The 21,107-nt window shown below is 38.3% G+C and overlaps 2 pseudogenes; one reads left to right on the forward strand and one right to left on the reverse strand.

Annotated features, from left to right (window-relative positions):
• The first annotated feature begins 603 nt into the window (after window positions 1-603).
• LOC149099340 (uncharacterized) lies at window positions 604-4,766 on the forward strand (annotated as a pseudogene).
• A 7,243-nt stretch (window positions 4,767-12,009) lies between these two features.
• Window positions 12,010-17,735, reverse strand: LOC149099341 (uncharacterized; annotated as a pseudogene).
• Window positions 17,736-21,107: the final 3,372 nt, after the last annotated feature.

Genomic DNA, 21,107 nt, shown 5'->3' on the forward strand with positions numbered 1-21,107 from the left:
CGAAATCGCTCAGATATACATATATGATATATTTATATCTTTGTATATGAAATCGCTCAAATATATCTGATAATATAATATGAACATAGATATGTGGCAAGATCACGTTTGTAGCACTTTATGAGGTTTTTATACAATAGCTGATAAATTGCCTGTACTCACTACAATTTTAAAAAATCGCTATGAACAAATTATAGATCAAAGAAACAAGACCTACCTGAAATAAAAATACAAAATCACTACGTGACAAGTTCGTGGGAAAAAAACTAAATTTAATTAGTAGTTACCTGAGTAAACAAATCCTGGCCTTTCCACAATATTTGGCGTCTTTTGTTTGCTTGGTTGCGGGATATTCATACCTTTCTTAGTTTAGTTTTGTAACAAAAAATGGAGGGTTGTTGTTCTTTTAAAGCTATTGTTGGTGGAGTTTGTGGTTATAACCCTAAAGATTGAAAGCGTAATTCTGAAATTGTTCCGTTACTTTCGTGCAAGAAGAATATAGACAGTCATAAGTCTACTTATAAATTTACCGGACCTGAAGATGAAGTGGAGCTGATTTTATGCCGAGTGGCGAAATTCAGCAAAAGCGAAAGTTTGTGCACCATGACGATATGTCCTAACCATCCCACAAAACTTGGGTTGGGCTGGAGCAGAGGATTGAGCACCAGATGCAGGGTTCCGGAAGAAATTTCCGGCCATGGTAAAGGCAAAGGACCATGGCCAAAAGGTGAAAGAGGGTTAGGAAAAAATGAGTCAGAGGCAGTCCTACGCAAAACTGGTTTGTTCATACAAGTTGGGTCAGGTAAGTCTTGGTTTTCATTTTGTGAGTTAATAATAGGTTGCATCCCAGCCTAACTGTGTTTCTTCGACTTCTTAATTCAGGTGTGTGCAGAACATGTCGACAGAGATTAAAAGAGATAACAGACACCGAAATGCATGATCCTCCAGTCTTTGCAGAAATGGGAGTTGATTCCACTATAACTGACCAAATGGAAAGAGTGACTTTAGTGAGTATACCATGCTTTTCGTGAATTAAATTGTCAACTACTTAGCATTAGCATTAATTGGCTACTTGCTGTGTGATAGATCTGTTGTCTCTCCTTTTTGTAAGGACCTTTTAATGATAGTGCATACATCACGTGACACTGCATACGTCGCATGTCTAAAAGGGGTCTCCGTGTTGTTTTAGTTTTCCTTATGTTAATCACTGATACATGGCCGAAATGACTGAAACATTTATGTATACGGCTAGAGCGAGGCCAGACTTCAAGATGGCTGAATGATGGCCAACTTCTTTTTTTCGTTTTTTTTTTGAGTATATATGGACCGAGACGGAGTCGAGGTCTACAAACAAGCAAAAAAACAAAAAAGAAAACGAGGCCAATATCCAGCCATCTGAATGAGCCTTCCCACAAATATCGGGATATTTTTTGGGATATTTAGAAGTTTTCGAGATATTTAGGAATTAAGAAAATTTAGGCGGGGTTATTAAGAAATATTCAGTATTTTTTTGGCGGAACCCTTTGTTTTCCTCGCTAAGACCAACGTTTTATTGCAGGACACAGCGGGTAATCCCGGGCTGATCGGGTAAGATAACCGTATCTTGCCCACTCTGTTAGCCAATCGCAGCGCAGGGTTTGTGTCATATACTTATATATATAAAATACTTGCTGATATATTGTTTGCGTTTGTGCCCCTTAAGTTCGCACCATGTTCCCGTTGTGCTTTGTGGTTGCAAACTACGCCTCAATGTCTCCCTTGCTGTAATTGTGAAGGTAATAAAAGTAAGTTATTTTCTATTTGTAGGATGATGATGAGGTAACCTTCAACCCTGAGAACGTAAGTCCAATATTACATACACCTCAAGGTGCAATGAGAGATGCTGAAACACCAACAAGTTTCTATCAGCCATCTGAACGTTTTACAACTCCATCTAGAGATAATTTTGAGACGAGTACATCAAGAGAGAAACTTAATTTGTTTTTGGCCTCCAGAGACATTAGTCCCATCCGTCATGTAATGGTTACACCTTGGGAAGAAGCTGCAGAAAGAACAAAACGGTTCCACAGGTGCAAAGCGAGGCAGGTCGTGTTTGCAGATTCAACATCGCTCAGCATCATATCCTACTTCACGGTAGAGGCGCCACCGTTCCTCTAGCTGAAAACACAAGGATGGAAGTATTGCCGCCACATCTTGATCACTTCTTAGCATTCATCACTAGTTCATATGTGATGCAAGATTTGCCATTCGGTGAGAAAACCCTAAAGTTGTCATCGAACACGGAGATAAAAATCCCAACAGTACCAGAGTTACTGCCATGAGACTGGCTTTGTCCCGATGAGCCGCTCTACGCTGTGTAGGATTCTTAAAGTATGTTCTGCTTCTGTGCGCAAGTCTTTGCAAGGACTTGACTATGTCTCAGCTGAGGGTGCAAAGGCTTTTGATGAATTGGCAGCTGTCATTGAGAATCTGGGCGACTATGGAAAAGGTCTCTCCTGGGCAAAAAGCCAATGTGAAAAATTAAAGCAGACAAAACGCTATCTTAAAGGCGATTTTAAGGTAGGACTGCTAAAAATATGATACATTATTAAGCTAAACACATCGCATATAAGGAAAGTTTATGAGTCTTCTCGGTTGTACATGTTATGGATGACATCAACATATAATATCAACATACAACGTTCAACTAAAAGCAAACCTTTAGCACTAAGACGCCAGTTTTTACCCTTGGAGAAGCAGAAGGGGCTGGTGGTATGGGAGATGGAGGCAGTGCAGAACAAACCCTTCCAAGGTTTTTTTCTACATTTTTAAAAGGAACAGATCATTACGAGGTCCTTAAAATTTCTTTAACTTTCATTTGTCACCCAAGGACAATTTGACATCACTGTTAATCTGTGATTCTTAATACTGCCATAAATAACCCTGTTTTGATGCAAAGAATTAGTCAAATTAGACGTCATGAAATAATTAAAGTCAAATTAAAATGGAGGATTGAAGACTGTTTTTTTTCATGACCTCAGGCCACAAGCAACAAATAGACATTGTATCTTGTAGAGCTACAAAGACATGATATAGTTTCGGCATGTCTCGTGACAATGGAGAGCCAAATGTGTTTCATAATCATCCCTCTTTTCGATTTCCTTCAAGGGTTAATCCCTGTAAGTACTGTAAATGAAACTGGCTAATATTGTGCTGCAACATATTAGTAAGTTGAAAAGAAAAAAACAAAAAACAAAGAAACACTTGTTTCGTCAGTGGAAATAAGTAGAATAAATATTCCTTCGATATGGTTTGTTTGTAGGTGCATGTATCGCCAAGTTCCAGAGTTCCAGATCATTGTAGGGCCTACGCCATTAGCTGTCAGGCTGATCCTGATTACGTCAGCCCCTGTGATCATGAGCACGACCTGGCATGTGATCGATGTGAGGTGTTTCCAAATGTAATCCACGAAGTTGAGTCTGCCTTGGAAAATGCTGAAATCTCAAGCGATGAGAAAGATGAGATGAAATATGTAGTTTCTCTAGCTAAGAAAAGAATCGAAGAATGGAAAGCTCATTTACTCAGATCAATCAACCAAGATGAAGCGCGACTGGATGTCGTAAAGAATCTAGATGCTTATTCGGTGCTTTTGGTCTTGGATTGGGCCATGAAATACCTCCCAAGAAAATATCGCAAAAGTCAAACTGATTGGTTTGGAAAGCGAGGTATTTCATGGCACATAACCACTGCTACGAGAATAGTCGAAGGTCAACCTCAAATGCTGTCATTTGTTCACGTTTTTCAAAGCTGTAACCAAGACAGCGTCACAGTTTTGGCCATCATTGATGACGTCCTGAAACAACTCAAGAGTACAATGCCCAATGTAAATAGTGTTCATTTCAGACAGGACAATGCTGGATGCTACCACAGTGCTTTCACACTACTGGCAATTCAGCAGGTAGCTAAGAAGTACGACATCAACTTCAGACTAGATTTCTCGGATCCACAAGGGGGCAAAGGGTCTTGCGACCGCAAAGCAGCCGCAATTAAGAATCATATGAGAATATATCTAAATTCTGGCCAAGGTAAATTCCTGCCGTGGAGTCAGTTTGATTTCCCAGAACACTACTCTGTACCAATGCTAACCACATTAAAGGAGGCCACTGTTGATAATCCTGTAGAGGATACTGGTACAGCTAATGCAGCGGATTCCCGTTCATCGTTGTCAATGGGCTGGGTGTTGAAATCCTCCGGTACTCAAAGAACACGACTGACTGAAAACCAGAAACAATACCTTACAGAAGTATTCAAAATCGGCGAACAGACTGGAAAGAAATCTGATCCCTCCAATGTTTCCAAGTCAATGAGAAAAGTCAGAAACGCAGATGGCTCTTCTAGATTATGCTTCAAGTTATTTAACTTCTCAGCAAGTTGCAAGTTTTTTCTCACGCCTTGCTTCAAAGAAAGTTGCTCAAGTTGAAGAATCTGAGGACGAAGAAGATGAACACGCACAAGAACTGAATAAAATTCGTGAACAGAACATACAAGACTTGAGTAAAGAAGTCATGGCAGAAATATCACCTCAGCATCCGATCATGTATGATACGCATAACATTTGTGAAATCGCAGCTTGCTCTAAACTTGCAAAGTTTTCTGTGCAGATGCTTCAAGACATATGTAATTTTTATCAGCTTGACATCTCAACAATCAACGTTAAACGAAAGAAGCCCTACATAGATCTTCTGACGAAATTAGTTGGTAGCTGTAGCTGTAATGCGTCACTTTGAAACGCAAACTCAAATACTGTCTTCAATTAAGATAAACAGTTGAGGCCTACAGGCCTCATTCACGATGCAGCGACAAGTTTTCCTTGAGGAACCCCCATTATCACTCAGGAATAGAGAATCTCCTTTGTGTTTAATATGGGAGAGAGTTGCTTAGATAATGAGACCAAGACCCCCGAAAGAGCTGTAACTCAGGCATAGGCCACACTAACGCATTTTCATCTCGAACAAAACGAAGCGAATTATTTTCGCCCATACTAGTGTTTAATTTTCCAATTTGTTTTGCCTGTCCAAACTAAAACGTTCGAAAACGATAAAAACGAGTTGGACCTGGGATTGTGCATGTGTGAAATAAATGTTCACGTAATACCACGTCACTCACAAAGTAGTCCCACAACGCGCTACTTCTTCCCGGTCTAGTCCAATATCTCCTTTGTCTTTCGTCAGTGGCAGTCCTTCCTCAGCTCTTTGTTGTTACGGCGGAATCTCACAAAACGGTTCAGGCATTAATTTGCGACCTGTTTGCGACATTATGTTTCCGTGCGAAGATTGGAATCGGATGCGCAAGAAAAACCGCAAACCGGAGCGGGGGGGAGGAGGGGGGGTTGAGAAAAAACTTTGCCAAAGGCGATAAAATTCTCCGACTGTCGCTAAAGTATTCGAAGAGAAATTCAGCCAAGATGTAAAAAAATCTTACAACTACGTTTTGTGTTTGCATTCTCTATTTTCCAATTGCCCATAATCCACTCTGTTTGCCCCCCAAATTTTGCTTAAGCTATTGTTGTGAAATGCTCTTGGGAATATGTAGTTTCCTCTACAGCCATTTTTTGGGGGAGCGTTGCGTGACATCCCATAAAACGGTTGCGGAGGAGACTAGGGAATATACAGACCTCCCAAGAGCATTTCACAACAATAGTTTTTGCAAAATTTGGGGGTCAAACAGAGTGGATTATGGGCAATTGGAAAATAGAGAATTGTTTGGTTTTGTGGAAGCAGTGAAATTTAGAGACTCGGATGAGTTTTTGGATTGCACGGCGCGAAAAGACCTAGATACGAGTTTAGCGCCTCAGTGTTACGCAATGCAGGTAAGAGATGACAACAGGAGACAACTCAGGAGACAAAGGTAAACTAGTCATTATTTCTATTCCTTTATTTACTCTCTTCCTACTCAACAAGATTGTGTGCTCCAAAGTGGTTACGTATCAGGATAGAAATTGTCCTACCCCTACCCCCTAAAATGGACCGACAGCATTCCGTGACGAACAAATAACGGACCGCTACGAGGATTCAAGGATTCAAGCAGCAATCGTTCAAATGTAATATTATTTTGTTGTAGCGCAAGGTAAGCAACTATCCACAAATGACTTAGTCATTGTTGACTTAGATGCAGTGGTGATCATATGTGCCGAAAGATGGTGAAAGATTCATGGTATTCGACCATAAATACGATGACAGTTGGTGATGTTCATCGGACATTGTGTAAACAGAAGGAAACTCTGTTGCTTCATATGCGACGAATGGTGAGAGAAACATTAAATCGGCTCTTGGACCTGCCTTTTACAGCAAATAAGGTTAGAACATTTCGAAATTATTAGCTCTGTGTCTATTTCAACTTAATGTTGTTCAAGACATGTGGCGCATGCTAAAATATATGTCTGACCCGTAAATTGAAATTTGACGACGGAAGGTGAAATATTTGCATTTTTAACGTACTTTGAAAGGCTGTCGCGTTGCTCACAATCATTTGCCCAAAGAAATTTTTACAGGAATCTGTAGACCATCCTTCTGCGATTCAACCACCAGAAGCTTAATCCATTTGAAGGTTTCCACATAGTAAAAATTAATTATATTCACGAAGTACTTTTAAGTGAAAGAAATACTTGTCTTCGAAATTTAATTATTTTGCATCCAAAAAATAATGCAGCATTTCCCCAAATCAACCCAGTACACATTTAAACATTGCACAAAACTATTTGAGTGTTTTAAAGACGGAAGAATAATAGGACAATCACATGACTTTTGGAGGGCATATAGTTTATTTGTGGCCCGAGTAGCATCATTTGCACCTGAGCGTGAAGCGCAAGGGTGCAAATGATGCTACGAGGGACACAAATAAACTATATGACCGACAAAAGTCATGCGATTATCATTATTATCAATACACAAGGCCAAATCGTACAAATTCATTTAATAAGAAAAAAATGTTTAACAGAGATGTAGCATGAAACTATGGTATGGAAAGTTGTTGCTACAATACGAACAGCTAAACAAGAGCCAAATAAAATTCCTTTTTGTTTACAATAAAATGTCAAATATAATCTAGTTTTAAAAAGATTGGTAACAATGATTAGCAAAAAGACAGTTTACATTTAAAAAAATGATAGTCTTCCCGTTCACAGGCAATGGACTCAGACTGTCTTTGCTAATTTCATCAAATAAGTTACAGCTTTTAGTCGCTATCATCGCTCTCGATTATTCGGCGGCGTTTGCGGGTTGATGGCAACGGTTCTTCATACTTTCCGTGATAAATTTTCATTGTTCCAATCTGAATATGTTGGGTGCAATTTTGGTACGGCTGTGCCAAGGAAATAAATTGGTTTTGGAGAAGAGACTGTGGGTTTAAGTTTGAGCTAGGACCGGCTGACGGGCCCGCAACATTTTGCCTTGTGATTCCTGAAGCTTCTTGCTGAACAGCGAGTTGTGGCTGAAATGTGTCACTTAAAATCTTTGAACACTCTCTTTTTTGTGCACTTGTTGTCTCGCTGATGTAGTGGGAAAGGCTCCGTTCATCTTTGTGCTTTGTGATTGCACAGATTTTCCTTGCGTCCACACCGCGCTGGAACAAAGAAGTGACAGTCGATGCACGAATGCAGTGAATCGTGTACCGCTCCGATAACTCTGCTTTGATGGAAATCCTTTCCATCATCTTGCTGATAGTATTTTTTTCCCATAGGCTCATTTCTGTACCAGTGTCGGGTGCTTGCAAAGTTTACATTCTTGGTGGTAGCTTTGCTTGGAGTCTGAAACAGTGCCTTACAGTCGGGATGAGTCTTGCTGAGGTAAAATTCAAACGCAGCCACTGGATCAAGTGCAGTTGAAGTTTCGTACATACGAACATCCGAGTATGACTGCTCAGACTGTTTAGCGCCTCCTTGGTAATTTTTAGTTTGTTCAGTAAGTTTTTCGGTGATGTAACGGGTTCCAGTGTCATCAGTTTTTATTTCAAATGACTGCCTTGTAAGCTCCCGCCATCCCTCTCTGCCGCGGCGAGCAAAATGAAAACACAACGAAAACCAAATAAACTCAACTAACTTCTCCGCATCTTTCCAAACGCCGTCCATGTTCTGCCCTTCCATGAAGTATCGATTCAATTTCTGCATGTCTCCTGACTGAATGGATGATTTGTGTTTTGGTTTCGCATTGTTTTCTTTCGTAAATAGCTTGGCCTTCGCTTCAAACATTTTGTTGGCAGACATAAATTCGCTGTCTTGCAAAATGTTTATGTTTCGGCTGAGTGGAGCACAGGTTAGATGGCGATGAATGGCCGCTCTAATTCCAGTCAATGCACTTGGAGTTAATGCTCGGCCTTTCTCTGTTTTCACTTCAGCGAAGAACTTTCGCAGAATTTCACTCAAGTCCGTTGCACTTACTGTTTTGAGATCCACTGTAATTTTTCTTTTCTCACACCATTTCTCGAACTTTTTTACTCCCCACTCAGTTGCTCTCTTGGTGTTTTTCGCTTGAGCTTTTTGCTCAATCTCATCCAGTTGCTCGTTGTCTAAGTCCAAGTTTTGACTAGAAAAAAGCTGAAAATTTGGGAGTTCTTCCATTTTAAAATGAAATTTCCAAACGGCAAACGTTCACTACGCAAGCTGTTCGCACCTGAATGGTTTTCCCGCATCAATAAATGTAACCTGATTGGTTAATATTCATCGGATGATGAACCGAGAACCAATCAGCTGCAGGGCCGTTAATACATTAACGGCCCGCTAGGAGTCATTTGCGGCCCGCAAAGCGCGTGTTTTCAAGAGGGCGGTTTTCAATTTGGCCGCGTATATTGATAATAATGTGGTTTTGCATGCGAGGCTTTCAAACTTGTTTAATAAAATGGCGTGTCAAATGACGATTTTAACGGAATTTGGTAATTTGCATATTTCTTTGAAATAAAAGGATATTTTACCAAAAAAACTATCCAGTAGTTTTTGTCATACCCTAGCCTATCTACCATAAGAATATAAGTGAAATCGAATTTTCGACTCTTGCCGCAAAATTAAGAATTTGTCTGATTTTTACAGGCAGGCACTCTTAATAACTAGGAATTGTAAATACAAAATGGTGCAATACTTTTCCATTTATAGCCTTTTGAGGTTCGGTTAGGCCTTTGCCATGGCAAATTGGAAGATTTTTGCATTTTGTACCCTGGTCAGTCTGGTTATGACGCGGTATGTTTCGCGATCGTTTTTGTTCAAACATTTCACTCACACTTTTACTTAAAGAGAGTCTAGTCAATTGTAAAAGAGAAATTGATGTCAGTTTTTCATGCCTCATGGATACTCAGCTACTTTGAAAAATGTTATGACGAAATTCATGATCGATAACAGGGCAGACACATGAAAAACTGATGCAGCCAAAAATTTAAAAGTTATTCACAGAAGTGGAGGTGAATAGTACCTTGCTAATCACCTCCAAGTTAGCCAATCAGCACACATGGAAACCACTATTCACTTGTGTGGTATATGGATATTCCCCAAGTGATGATTCCCAGTTGCCGAAATTTGCGTTTTAGTTTCTCGTCCCGGGAAAATTGTTAAAATGAATAGGACTAAACATTTTGCATAGACTAACATTTTGAGCAGCGACAGAATAAAAGGTCTCCCAAATCCAGCCTTGTGTAAAAATATTTAAAGGATAATAAGCTCACAGTTTTTCTCGAGCTTTGCTCTCGGAAGAAAGTTCGCTTCTCAGAACAAATAACGTCCACACATATTGTGTTGTAATTATAGCGGTTCTTTGTCAACGGAGTATCGATTGAGGCATCGACCGATACTCGTTCGGAATTGATTGAGATATCAGCCGACTATCAGCCGCTGTTTATGTATCGGTAATATGTCGTATCGGTAGAGTACCGATCGAGGTATCGACTGAGTGGCAACCGATATATTGACCGATATACTCGGGGACGTGACGATGAAGTATCGGTAAAGTATTGGTGAAGTATCGGTGAAGCATCAACTATAGCGGCCGACATGTGTACAGACATATAGACTGATATGTCGGCCGATATAGCGGTTTATTGTCGACCGACACTCGGTCGACATATCTACCATGTATGGACCGAGTATCAGTAGAGTATCAATCGAGACATCGACTGATATCTCAATTGATGTGTCGACCGATGTGTTGGTCAAGGCCCACCATAAGATACTTTTTCTGAACGGATGATCCAATCCCTTCAAACGAAATCCCATCGCTCATGAATGGATTACAAACAGATGGCAAACGGCAAGCAAACAGTTTTTAGGCATTTGAATGGATAGCCATAATGTACGTTTTTGCATGAGAGATCACATTTCACTATTGCTATCATTATCATTATAAATTATACATAATTATCAAAGCTGTCTGCATTTTTGCTTAGGTCTTATGTCAGTTCTTATATTTGTTAGTATCATGTTATTTTCTTTGTGAAATATGAAGGTGCCACATGCCTAGAAAGTACAAGGACTCACTTCTGTTTATGCAATAGTTTCCTTAATTTGCTAGCTTTCAATCTTGCTTTGACAGGATTCCAATAAGTTGGATGTTGTTCAATTACTAATAACCTACAGTGTTCTTACAAAGAAGAAGATCTTGCTGGATCAAATGAGAAAGGGCCTCATGGTGCTTGATGTGCTACCCCAATTCAGAAACACCCTGAATTGTTTGAGCATCTGTTCCTGGACAAAGTAGACCACATAACACCAGAGTATGTATTGGAGCTGTTGGACCAGGATGCAGCTATGACTGTTTTGGAAGTCAGAATGTGTCTTCCAAACATGGCTTTAAGTTGATAGTGTGCCAATGCAGGTACACATTTAAAGGGATGTGGTTTATCTCACATTGTAGAGCTATTACTGCAAGCCATCGCTATTACAAAGCAGTGGATCATTCAGCAATGTAATATGCAGGTTACCTCATTGTTCTTGCACATTGCATGCATGTAACATTTTGTAATATACTCAGACCCTACAAAAGACTGATTTAGTTCTGTACTGTTTCCATTTCTGTCTATTACAATGTTAGAGCAAATGTACTAAGCATGTAAAAAGGGTTGACTTTGTGTCTGCTTTTGCAAAGTGGTTATTATCATCACTTGAAAGTCGCTCTACCATGTGTAGCCTTAAGGATGCTTGCTAATTGTTTCTGCGAATCCTTACTGTGCACACAAATTCACACATCACGTCATGCATGAGAGCTTACGATAAGTGATGAAATGAACAATGATAGGGCAGATGGCCATTGCTATAGCTTTGCCTGGATTTGATGATCTTGGATGTTCGGTGACCCCTACTTTTCTTTTCAGAAACAGAAATTCTTTACAATTATCTCCACATTGTCCAAAACCAAACAACAAATCAATAAGGAAGTTAAAAACAATTTCAAGATTTCTGTCCACAGGACATCGAATCCTGCCAGCTAGAGCAACTGTTGAATGGGCTTGTGGTGTTCTCAAAGGGAGATGGAGAATTTTGCTAAAGAGAATGGATAACAGGTTTATCAATATACCAGTAGTAATGCTCACATGCTGCATTTTACACAATTTTTGTCAAGAAGCAGGAGAATTAGACGACCATGAGATTTTGAGAAGAGTCATTGAGAGAGAATATTTGCAGTCCAGATGTCTACATCACACTGTATGGAATCTGGCAGCTCAAGCCATTCATCAAGCAATAGTTATTATGAGTGGACAGCTTGTAGGTCATACTAGAAACACAACTGTTTATTGTTTTGTTTTGTTATATAAGCATATGCATGCTAAACCCATTTTATTTTCAATGAAGAGTGAACAGTTCATGAATAGAATCAAAAATAAGGAGATTTGTAACAACATCAACGATTCATGTATATAATGGAATTATATTTTACCTATTACCAAAGTAACAAAACTGTCATGCAATTAGTGTAAACAGCAAAGCCCATGTCCATGCCCTTTTCTAGTACTTGTTATATTCGATGTCTTTTGTTTCATACTCAAGTAAGTTTTCACTTATTTTTTCAAAAGTTCTGCAATGCGAAGGAAAAATACCTGATCCCTTCTTCTGCTTTCTTCATCAATTTTCCTCTGCTTGATTTCTATCTTGAGCATAAGCCCTTCTGCTCTTGTTTGTGCTCGCTTAATCGCTTTCACTTGAGGATTCTGCATTTCGAGTATTTTTGAAGACAATTCTATGAAAGCATTTTGATTGCTTTCTTTTGAGCTGGTTCATTGGCATTGGCCTTCTTTCTTTTGTTTTTTTCCTTCCTTAAGCAAGGAATCTGCGTCACCATTGGAGTCGCTTGAATCAGCATGCAAAGATTTGCTTAATGAAGGCAAATTACTTGTAGTTGATTTGCTGCATGATTGAAGCCCCCTAGGCATTTTCACAACTGGTCTTCAGCCCAAACCTCTTCAAACACATCTAAGAAGGGACTGGTTTTTGCTGCCAGTCCGGTCTGCGAATTGTTGGTCTTCGCATCTTTGAAAGCCTGCTTCAAGTTTCGTAGTTTGTCTTTACATTGCTTCATTGTTTTAAAAGGGCCTGCCTTGTTGACCACTTCAACAATCTTCTGCCAAACTTCTACTACTTTCCACTTCTTTCACCCTTTCCTTCCACTCTTCGACGAGCACCAAAACCTGAGTATCGGACCACTTGGTTTGGCTTGGTTTTGCACCATTTTCTTAGCTTTGACTACTTGACCCTCCTTGAGGTCTGCATGTTTCTGATGAGGAGGAAAACATCTCTTCAATGGCAGCTGCGTCCCTTGTAGCTCTTGGAAAACTGCAGGGTAGAAAGACTGAAAAGGGGCAGCTGAAGGAAAAGTGGCTGATTAACACTCGATAGCCAAGTCCAGGAGTTGTGCAACAGGGCCATAGTTGTTCCTTTCAGACACAAGTTTTTGTACATCAAGTACACAGATTTTTAATTTTTATTATTGTTACTGTTGAACTTGTTTGAAGTAAAAATCAAGCGAGTACATAGATTTTCTTATTTGAAGTGAACAACAAGTACATAGGTGTTTCATTGTTGTCACTGTTGAACTTGTTTGAAGTGAACTTTCTCAATCACATTAATATAATTTTTCAATTTAATTCGAAATTTTCATATATACCATTTTTTTTATTGTTACATACATGTTAATAATGAAATAAGAAGTACCAGAATGACAATTTTTTTTGCTTAAAATATGAAAACTGAAATGAAAATGAACTAATCTTTGCAGGAAAAATGTCAAAAAATAAAGCTTCAGTACAAGTTTTTTTTTAAAGATGTTTCTTAATCTAGCACCGTACTCATTGATATCATGGCCTGGCAGAGGCACTCTAGGAAATCCATTCCCATCACTGACAACATCAATTTCAGTGGGATCATTAACCTCCAGGCAAACATTATGTAGTATGCAACAGGCAATAACTGTAGAGGACACTTTCTCCACTGATTCATCCAGCTTATTCAGTAGGCACCTCCACCTCCCCTTCAACAGTCCAAATGTCTGCTCCACAAACACTCTTGCACTGCTCAATGATTAATGGAAATCTCGTTGGCTATCGGTTAAGGCTCTGGTCTGAGGAAATGGTTTATAAGCTGGGTCAGCAACAATGAGTGGTTTTACTTGGGTGCCACCTATCCCACGCGTTGGGCATGCAAGATGTCGCCGTTTTCTATTGCAGGTAGTAGTGAGCTCATTCGTAGCATGCGAGCATCGTGAATACTTCCTGCATAGCCAGTACTCACATGCAAAAACTTGCCATTAGCACCAGCGACTCCCTGCAAAGCAATGCTGTGGAAGCTTTTCCGATTAACACACTCGTTTGGATCTTCTTTGGGCGCCCTGATTGGAATATGGGATCCATCAAGTCTGCTTAAGACCCGAGGGAAACGGCTAATGTCCTGAAATTCCTGTATGGATTGCCCAGTTTTGGCCTCACTCTTGGGAAATTTGATAAAATCATGCACTCTTTGTGACAAGGCAGTGCAGAATTCGTCCTTTACATTCATAGCAGTGCATCGACTGATTCCAAAGGTTAGCCTGATGGTTCTATATGAATTCCCAGTAGCTAATCTCCAAAGAGCAACGGTAACCTGCTTCTCTACGGAGATAGGCTGGCAAAGAATTGTGTTCTGTCATGCCAGTTCAAGGCCAACGAGTCCACAGATGTGTTCAAAAGTATCTCTGGTCACTCTGAAGTGCTCACACCACAGATGATCTTGGTAAAGATTTACAACGAGCTGTTCGAACCAAAACTGCGGCCTTGAAAAGACCCACATTGTCTTGCGCTTACGGCAATATATGTTGTTTTGGTGTTGAATTGCCAGGATTACAACGTTCTGTCGCATCCTCTGCATCTGCCGAGATATTAATCACATCCTTTGAACGAAACTTTCACAAAAATATAGCAAGAATCAGTCTAGTGAACTCATTAGAAGTGCTTCCTCTCCCGCCACTTTTGAAACTCGTGCGGATTTGTAATTTGAATCTTCCGAGTTATTAGTGGCTTAAAATTTTCCCAGTAAAAACAGATGTCATGTTTAACTAGCTAATGTCAGCCTGTAAACAAACACCTAGGAAGAATGTTCAGCTAGTTAATCGGCCTAGTGAAAACACAGCCTTTATGCTGTTCCGTGACAATTTGATAATGAGATTAGTTCTTGTTTATCAGTCAAAAGAAAATTTGCCTGTTAATAAAGCAAATCGTTCCTCTTCCACTTCTTCGTCCCACATTCAACTTTCTTCCATTTATCTTCAGTTGATAAAAGAATACAAGCACATCTTCCGTGTGTTTTTGAGAAAACAAGAGTTTCAGGCTACATACCTTTGTGAGGAAAACAAAAGTATCACAAACATTTGCATGAAAAGTAAAATTGTCACGTTCGTTACTCAAATGTATTATTTAATTTAAAATGAGCAAAAATCAATGTAAAACACTGCAGTAAAATTCAAGAGCCGTATTGACAAACTGTAATTGACTGTAACTTATTCTTGGGCTGTGAATGAAAATATACACATCAGACATACACACTGCTAAGATTATGTCTCATCAAAATCCCTAGCTGACTAGCAAGGTCAATACAAACCGAGTGAATGGCAGGGGTTATATAGGAACTGTGTTATGAATACTGTGTCAGAGCTATACATTACACTCTGCACTTCCTGAGATTGTCTCACTAGTTTCTTGTTGGTTAATGTCTTGATTCATTCCTGTTCAAATTTCTGCACAAGCTCCTCTTGTCTCCCCATGCTTGCTCTTGTCGAGCCATTTCTTCTGGGTTCCTGAAATGGAATTTATTTGCCAAAAACAAACAGTCACCAAATTATCCTTCAGGGTAACAACCAGGCATGTAACTGGCTTCCTCCAAACTGTAAGTTACCTTTTCTCCTCATCTCTAAAACCCCCCTTGCAGCCTTTTCAGTGTACAAATAAGTGAAAACAATCAGCCACCGTCCAATACATTTTGGCTGGCATAGTTGAGCAACTAACACAAAATGCAGTCTGCAGTTAGCTATGTGCTGTATGCATCCATGGTCATATCAAAGGCTCCTTGGAGCTACCTCATGGTATGTCTTAAATATTCAATTAAGTTATGTCCTTCGCCTTTGTTGCAACTAATGAGTGTCAACCAACTTGGAATGCAACTAGGTGAGCATCTGTAGAGCAATAAGGACTCCCAATCGAATCATATCACATTTATTTTAGAAAATAATGCAAGCCTTTGGTATATACCTTTGCAGAAAGTGGTAATGTTTTCCTATACCTTAGTTTGTTTCATTAAGTAAAAATAGCAACCCAATTTGGAGTGTATAAAAGCTTTGCTAAAATCTTTGGTCATTTCAAGATCTCTGTCAAAATTATTAAAGAACTTTGAACACTGGTCGAATGTATAGCGGTACTTGTCCACCGCTAGCTGGACCGCACAAAATCCACGGATAGAGACGTCTTTCACACCAAACTTCTTTAGGAGCGCCTTCTTTATTGTTGTATCATATTGTGAAACTAAAAACAATTGATTTACGAAATTAGGGCCAAGCAAATAGCTTAAGAAATATTCCAAGTAAATCAGACTTACATTATTGCCGGATCTGGGGAGAGCTGACATCAATAGAACCTTTCCTTCCTTCGATGTGACTAACAGGCAATAGGACGTAATTTCTTTTCCTTCGGAGCACAAGTGCTTGCGAAAACTGATCAAAGGTCCTTTTTTCCTAAATTATATTGAATTACATAATAGATGTCTAGCACAACATGTGTTCTGTATGGAAATGTGAGACAACTTAAGAGCACGTGACGAGCCACCTAGTGTGACTTTAAAGATTAAACCAAATCAAACAAGGGATTTAAACTCATGCTATAGGGGCACTTACAGAATGTTTTATACTTTCGTGAAAGTATGGATGTCAAACCCAGGAAGAGGATTCCCTGGTTGATAGACAGATGACAAGGATTAACTTCTTTAAAACTTATATTGAGAATTACAAATAAGTTATTTTTACTTGACATGACTTCAGTTGTAAGATTGAAATTATAACTAGGTAATAAAGCAACTTGAACTTAGAAAACTGAACAAAGTCTGATGACATGATTTTCCAGTAAATGGTTGAAAAACTCTGCACAGCTCTTTCATTTTAAGTTTTATTAACAAAACGAAAATTATATGTTTGCTTGTAATTGGAACTCTGTACAGCCATATATCCTATATGTAATAATTGACATAGCAAGAGAAACTTGGATTCCATTTTGAAATGAACATTTCAGAAAAACTGGAACAGCTGTGCCACATTCTGTTTGATGGAAGTGTAAATCTGTGGTCTATGCTTTCTATGACAAACTGGGCCATTTGTTAGTCCATCAGTCATGCCAACATTAGTTGTCAAGTCATATTTTACCTCAGTTGCTACTGATACTAATAAATACAACCCCATTGTCTTTGTTGGATCACCTGGGATTTTATCTTATATTTGTGTCTTGACATCTGAAATATCTCTAATTATCATGTCCACAGCCTTAATCTTAGCTTTAGCGGTTTTAGAGAGAATATATAGATTAGGACATTATTGTGAGCATCTACTGATGCCTTTACAGTAAATAAATGTGTTGTGTTCATTAGATATCATTTTCTGGTGTTCCATTCAAGAGTCTTTGTTTCATAATGGCTATATCGTCTTATAGATTTTTCCCCCCATCAAACGATTCAGTAGATGTGCAAATTGTCTGTCATCTTTTTGTCTCATCATTTCTATCAGTTCAAAGAGAATGAAGAATTCTGTCCAAATGCTAGTTCCTAAAGTGTAGCCAGATTGACAATTTTCAAAGATCTGCTTATCAAGAAACTGGTTTTAGCTGAAAACGATATCCAACAGTCACCAAACATATTCACCAAATGGCTCCTTGGTTCTCATTATTTGCTGCAGTTGTAAATTCAAAAAGTTGAACATACCATTTCCTTAACCATAGAAATTTCATCAATAAAAAAGCCTTAGTTACAGTATTCAGTCTGTCACTGTCCAGTACACACTACTCAAAACCTCTATTGGCAGGCATCTCTTAAAAGCAGCATGCAATGTGTTACCTTGTATGTTGAATGCTGCTTTACCAGTAGGGGCTGTTTTCACAACTTTCACATTATCTGTATTTTCACCTTCAATAGTATTGAGATGCTTTATCAGTGCTTCATACAATGCATTGATAACAGTACTTCTGCCAACACCAGCACCTCCTTTTAAGAATAATCTTAGCATGTGATCTTTAGTTTTGATTGAATGTAAAACATGATTAAAAAACTCTCCCTTGATTTTCATTCAAAGAGCAGACAAGGACATTATCAATGTCTGTAGGGAAAATATCATTATCATCAAGTGTATCATAATAGCTATGCTGCTTGTATTTCCAGGATCAAAGCAACCAAATAATTCACTAGGCTTCTCCTTGACAGCACAGTTCTGCTTATCGATATGCTCTGCATTTGGAGCAACGTTGTCAAAGTTTTAACTCAACTTTTGATGAAGCAAATTTCAGTTTCTGTTGCTCGTGCAGAGTCCTACAGCAAGGAAATTCTGCATTAATGAATATTTACTGAAATTTATTTCACTAGTAGTTTAAAGAGACCTAGCAAACTTGACAGGAATGAAACCAAAACAGAATGCCGTAAAGTATATCTTATAATATAAATGAGTTTCCTTTTAAAAAAATATCCTTACCTCTCCCGTTTAATTTGGTGAAAATATGTAGCTTGAATTTTTTTAAAATTATTTTTTACAACATTACTACAACTATTAATTACAGAAGTGCTAACTATTTACAACAGTAATACAACTACTAACACTACTTACTCTAATTAACCAGGCAGTGAGGCCTGGGTTTAAATTTCGGCTCCATTTTTTTCCATGTTCAGTGGAATTTACAGAGGTTGTCGTCGAGAAAAGTTGGCACAGATTACATGATTTCTAGGGTGATGAAATCACACAAACAAACACACCATTCAAGGTAGACCAACACTAAAGGATGTTAAGCGTTTTCGGAACAGGTCGCCGCAAGCCTTATGAGAGATCAATTTATGAGCGAACATTTTGAGCGAATCATGAATCATGTTATACCAAAGGAGCCATCAACCAGGGCTATCAACTCTTCAACTTGATAAAAAGCATCTTCAGAAGCACGTTCGTATTTTTAGACGTGATCGTGAACCAAGCAGAATCCCAGCACGAGCTCAAGAACGTCTGAGCGACAAGAGCAGAAAGCTTAGAGAATTTGTTTACGAATTCATCTGTTCGAGTACACCTAAGTAAAATGCTCTGAGAAACTTCATAAAGTATAATAAAGATAAAATCTCGAACTAAACGATATTCTCTCGTTATTTGCTTGTAACAGAGCTGTGTCTTAACAAGAGTGAAACTCATGTAGTGAATTATTGTACATTTAAGCTGAAAGAAACTAATGTATGTTGACCCCAGCAAAACAATTCTTGGCTTGCACTGTCACGCAATCCTGATGCAATAAAAAATTTATTTGAAAACTATTTAGTGGATAAAATCAAGAAATTGTGATGTTATAGGAGATTAATAAAGATGACAGTCCTTGAATTTTTAAGTCTGTGCACTTTCCCGAGCTCAGATATTCGTTGAAATATTTTGCCCAAATTTACAGAGACCAGTATGGAACTGCCATGTTGGTGTACCTCCGTAGTACGCCTACATTGCGGCCAGAAAATATTGTAAACATCTGGAACTTACATTGGCTATCTAGGCAACTGATTATCTGTACTGAACAAACAAGCATTTACATAAGCACTTTTCCTAATACTTTAACTTCTAAATGGGTTAAAAATCACGAGATAAGTATATGATTTTGACAACCGCGTTCGTAGGTCTTTGTCACGCATCGCCATAACTATGAAATTCAAAATGTCTCGCTTGCTTGAGAAACGCAAATAACAACGACAAAGGCTAAGGAAAATAGACTGAAACGTTTATAGGTTGATACAAAGACCTTGACTCATTTCACACCCTAAAGACTTGCAAACGAGTAATAAGCTATTAATCAATTCCAAGAAATGCAATCAAAAGCAGAATAGCTTAAGCACATCAATTCGATTGAATTTTGTACAATTTCAAATGCAGAACATTTAGCTCAATTGCAATATAGCTATTGCTTTTCAGTATAACGACTGGAAAGCGTCTAGTTAACAATATGATGCAATTACACATGCTACTTACAATACTAAAATTTGCATAATTTACTCTACAAAACAATACATTTACCCTTTTTAAGTTACAATACTAATACCATTACTGATGCTTGTTACATTCATATTATAACAATAGTAGTAAAGCACAAATAACTGATTTTGCCACTGAGACTGACTATATAATGTAAATTTAATTAATTAATTTAAATTCCGCATTTTTCAGCTTTCCATTGCAAAGATAGCGCTGACTTCAATTTGAGAACATTGAAAGTTTTTTCAAACATTTTGCAATAATAATAATATTTTTGAGTTTGCACTACGAAAATCCCAAACTTTCGGATGAGGTTTGGGCTTGTATTTGGGGGAAGATCATAGTCCTTAAATGGTAGCTGTATTTTAGATGGTGTAAAGTTGACTCTGTGCTCATTATTGAACCACGTAAGAACTTTTTGAAAGATGTTTAGACCAGCAGGACTCTCCCGAAATGCATGTTCCAAGGAATCAGAGGATTTACAGAAACAACAATCTTCACTTCCCGATATTTTGAACCTCTTAAGCTCCTTTTTGATAACTAAAATACGGTGTAATAGTTTAAAGGAGAATTGTCTCAATTTGTTGTCGGCCGAGAGGTGAGGTATATTTTTGAATAATTTTTCCTATTTATCTTCTATGCCAGAGTAATGTTGGGCCCAAGACTTGACGGCTGTAGGTGTAACCTCTGATTTTTCTTGGAACAGAGGGTAGTAGTCTTTGTGTTTCATTTTAGAAAGAAAACGATTTTTCAGTGGAAAAATCAAAAAAGTCAGAATTATCGAGAACAGAATTCTTAGGTCTTAGCATTGAAGCCACCTTGGATTTGAGGTTCGGTGGAATAGATGCAAGGATTTGAAAAAAGTTTAAAAAATTTGTTGACATATTGTACCTTCGATTGAATTCTTCAAAAGTAAGGAAATTACCATTCTCGTTTAAAATATCTTGAATGTAATAAATTCCATTTTCAGTCCACCTCTTCAAAAAAAAGCGATTTGCCTTCAATGGTTATGTCTTGGTTATTCCAAAGAATAAGGTCACTTTTGTAGCTATCTTGGTTGACCTGCCATAATTCCTTAAAGTAATCTAGCATTTCTAAGTAGAATAACGATACACTTCTGTCTAACTTCTTTGTATTGTAATTGCACTTGAGTAAGAAGTTGAGACCTCCATACTTTTTGAAAAAAACATTTGGAATAGCTTTCCAAGCATCAGTAGAAGGGTTTTTTTCTAACAGTCTTCCGATCCAGCTTAAACAGAATGTGTTAACTGTTATGGCAAAATTAGGAAAATTATGACCACCTTTTCTCATTTCTTGAAAAAGAACTTTTAATTTAATTTTTTTTGTTTTTCCATAAAAAAAAATTAAAAAGTTTCGTTTGGACTCTTTTAATAA

This window comes from Orbicella faveolata, unplaced genomic scaffold, assembly GCF_042242905.1.
Source record: "Orbicella faveolata isolate gen_17 unplaced genomic scaffold, um_ofav_v1 contig_46, whole genome shotgun sequence".
Classification (NCBI taxonomy): domain Eukaryota; kingdom Metazoa; phylum Cnidaria; class Anthozoa; order Scleractinia; family Merulinidae; genus Orbicella; species Orbicella faveolata.